Source organism: Rhinichthys klamathensis, unplaced genomic scaffold (assembly GCF_029890125.1).
Source record: "Rhinichthys klamathensis goyatoka isolate OS25496 unplaced genomic scaffold, OSU_Roscu_1.1 h1tg000334l_1, whole genome shotgun sequence".
Classification (NCBI taxonomy): domain Eukaryota; kingdom Metazoa; phylum Chordata; class Actinopteri; order Cypriniformes; family Leuciscidae; genus Rhinichthys; species Rhinichthys klamathensis.
Genome location: NW_026606849.1, coordinates 1 through 3977, shown reverse-complemented (window position 1 = coordinate 3977; position 3977 = coordinate 1). Strand labels below are relative to the sequence as shown.

Sequence of the window (3977 nt, the reverse complement as noted above, 5' to 3'; positions counted from 1 at the left end):
CATCCACCGACGCAACCTTGATCACTTTCTAAATTAAGAAATCATTATAATACAGCCAAAGATAATTCACATCTTCCGAATCGTTCGTTCATTTGTCACGTGACAGACACAATGTTAACGAACGCCTCTGATTGGCCATTGCGTTCAAGAAATCAACAGACATGCCTGTGATTGGCTGCATCGCTCAACGCTACAAAACATGTTAACGGGATTGGTTACATGTTCGTGACAGTAGAGAAATGCTACTTTTCTGCCTTTGAAATGTCTTTTAGCCCATTAGAGTTCTTGCAAACTGAGTCCGAAATTTTCGCACGTTAAAATTTTTAAAATGTTCGCATGTTTCGCAAGGTGCTTTATAAATAAACTTTGATTTGATTTGATTTAAAGAATAAATACGACCTCATGTTTTGTCAATCACGTTTACACACCGCCTCCGATACTTTAGTCCGTCATAAAAAAAAAATCGGATCGGGTTCGATTTTCTGAGTTTTTCGCATCCATAGCGAGCAATTTAATTGGTATTTTGAAAATTCGGAGCCACCGAAGGACGAATATGAAAAAACGCATAGGAAACTTTCGGACTCAGTGTAGTCTACTATTTAATTTAGTTTGTTTTTACCAAGCAGAACCTTCCGGTCTCTCTCTGGAATCTGACACTGAGTGAGTTAAAATGCAGTTCCTCCACTGGCCACTAGAGGCCGGCTGCAGAAGAGACTCAATCCCATAGACCCGCATGTTAAAATGCCCAACTTTACAGCAGAAATAAACATGTTTACACTCTGGTGCAAAAAGGGGTTTTGGTCTATATCGCTAATTTTGCCCTTCATGACGACTGTGAGGCGGGTGAATGTTTTTATAACTCTTCTGTTTAAATTATTTTAAGCCTTAAAGTTCTGCATAATTAAGGGCGTGGCCACTTGAGTGACAGGTGGATTGCCGCTGATCTCACTACTAGCCGTTTGTCTGCTAGCGTTAGCGTCACATCACCTCAGCTAATCCGCCTCACACATTTTCGTTTACCCGCGAGTGACGTGCTAACAAGATGGCGACGGCCGGCTCCGCCCACTTTGGGCTTCAGAAAGATCACGAAAACTACGAACATTTTTTTACAGTCTACGTTTTTTGTGATAAAATGATTTTCTGTGGTAACAGCATGTCAAAAATACTTGTATTGAACCTGGAACATTCCTCCAATGAGTCAAGATGTTTTAGTCACAGTTTTAAAGCACGTCTCTTCATCCGCTGGATCACTGCACAGGTAACGATCCATCCTTCTCTGTTCCATCAAGTGTTTTATCGCACATCAACCTCGATTCATGAAGTGACTTTATTCTGAGACATCTTTCACCCAAGCCTACTCAAGAGTGCTGTGTGGAAGTCGTCACACCAGGGTCCTGCAGTCCTTCAGTCTCTGGGGAAGGGCCAGGGAATGATGCGAAGAGTCCGAGGAAGACAGAGAGGTTAAAGTGCTTCTTTCAGCAAAGCTCCTTCTTCTCCTTGTTCAGCAAGAATCTTCCAATTCTGCCTGTTCTTCCTACATCCCTCCAGCAGGGGGGAGCAGTTCTCCGAGAGACCCGTCAGCGCCTGTGCACACAAGCACAGGACAGCAGGAGAAGAAGAAGACGGTTATGGAGACAGACTTCAGGGATGGATGAGAAAGCCTGACCTGAAGTCGTTTAAAAAGCTTAACGTTTGAAGGCTTTTGGGCCATCAGATGGATAGATAGATAGATAGATAGATAGATAGAAAAACAGACACACACACACACACACACATATATATATATATAAATGGATAGATAGATAGATGTTGTTAGCATGATTTAGCAGAATATTAGCATGCAGTTAACACAATTTAGCACTTCGCTAACATTTTTAATATGCTGCTACCATGATTTAACAGTGCTAACATGATTCTAACATGAATTAGCACATAACAAACACATTTTAACATGTTGATTGCACGATTTAGCACATTGTTAGCATGTTTCTAACATGAATGAACATGTTGTTAGCATGATTAGCATGTTGCATGTAATAACGTGAATTTGAAAATTTCTCAACATGTTTTAGCATGCTTTAGCACATTGTTAGCATGCTGCTAGCATGATTCCACCATCTGCTAACATGTTTTAGCATGTATGCTTGCTAACAGGTTTACATGTTTTACACATTGGTATAATTTTCTATCAATTAGCACATTTTTAACATGTTTTAACATGTTAGCATTATTTTGTACAATGATAAAATGTAGCAAGTTGTTAACATGGTTTATCATGATTCCACACATTGTTAGCATGTTTCTCCATGAATGTGCATGTTGCTAGTATGATTTAGCACATTGCTAGCATGTTTGTAACATGAATTAGCACATTGTTAACATGATTTAACACATTGTTGGCATGTTGCTGGCATGATTCAACAATCTGCTAACATGTTTTAGCATGTTTGCTAACGGGTTTACATGTTTTACACATATTGTTATTATTTTCCATGAATGTGCATGTTGCTAACATAATTTAGCACATTTCCAGCATGTTTGTAACATGAATTTGCACATTTATAGCATGTTGCTAACATGCTAAAAGATGTTTGCAACATGTTAAATCATGTTGCTAGCATGATTTAGCACACATTGCTAGCATGATTTAGCACTCATTACTAGCATGTTTCTAGCATTAATTAGCAATCACTAGCATCCGTAGTGCATTAGAATGACTTGTGATTTACCTCATATAACTGCGTACAAATGGCATCAATGAAAGACACTTGCATGCTGGGAATTTGATCCTGCTTCTCCCTGTTCATCAGATCCTTGGAAAGAATAAAGTCACATGGTTATTGACATTGTGACCTGGTTCTTAACGACTGAAACATGACATAAAACTTTTATAAAGTAAGTAAAGCGCTTACAATAGGCTCAATGTTCAGCTCTCTCCGCTCCTTATCGCCTTGTTCAAAGAACTCGGTGGCAACCAGTTCTGCGATCTGTGGAGACACAAACACATGTGGATTACTGAATTTGCACGGCTATTTTCATCTTAAACATCAAATGCTGATCAATTCATGTCTGTTTATAGTTGGCTTTTCTGCCTTTACGGGTTTGCTTATTAGTGGCCTTTGCCAAAGTGTTTTATTAGCCAGATATCGGTCACATGACTCCACAGACTGTGTGTAGAATACAACACTGAACGCTCGATGTGTGTGTTCTGTCCACTGTGATCTAACAATAGTGTGTGAATTGTGCAATTGTATCCGCACTTTTGGTCTTAAAGTGACAGTGCGTAATAAACCTAATGCCGTCTGGGCCCTTAATATTAATCAAACAAAAAGAGAAAAGCATTCACTGCTCTTTAATAGCTTAAATAAGGATTAATTATATTTATATTTATACAAATAAATGTGTCTGCTTGAAAGAATAATGTATGCAAGTTGTTATAAAGAATGCATATATCCTTCATTGAAAAGAAGACCGTGCATTACTTCAGGAGAAGGGGTTTAATTTAATTTTAAGTAGTTAAATCTGTGTCTGTATTGCACGTCTAAACTGTAAATTCATTCATATTAACATATTAACCGGGAGTATATAATGAGTTTGGAAATTTTAGAGAAATTCTAAATTAATGCATTACAATTTAACTAAACCCCTTAGATTTAGTCAACTAAAATCGCATTGTATTTCGTAGACTAAAACTAAAACAAATCAGATGACTAAAACTGAATCAAAATTTGCTGTCATAATGAACACTGGTGTGAATCAATGCAATGTAACGATAAATAATTGGTGTTATCAACTATGAAAAAACTATATAAAGCATGCAAACTGCATAGTGCAGAAACAGTACGAGTAATTTGTTACGGCAACATAGTGTCAGCCCAGATCCGGGCCGGATCCGGTACAGGTGGATTAAACACGGCCCAGATGTGGCCCGGATCCATATGTGGCCCGGATCCGGTACAGGTGGATTGAACACGGCC

General features: G+C 38.5%; 1 long non-coding RNA gene across 1 annotated transcript; it reads right to left on the bottom strand.

Moving 5' to 3' along the window:
* Window positions 1-1088: 1088 nt before the first annotated feature.
* LOC130106288 (uncharacterized) lies at window positions 1089-3146 on the bottom strand. Its single transcript, XR_008809704.1, has 3 exons — window positions 2913-3146; window positions 2730-2813; window positions 1089-1584 (listed from the first exon to the last, which is right to left on the bottom strand). It is a non-coding gene; the product is annotated as an uncharacterized LOC130106288 (long non-coding RNA).
* Between the last annotated feature and the right edge of the window lie 831 nt (window positions 3147-3977).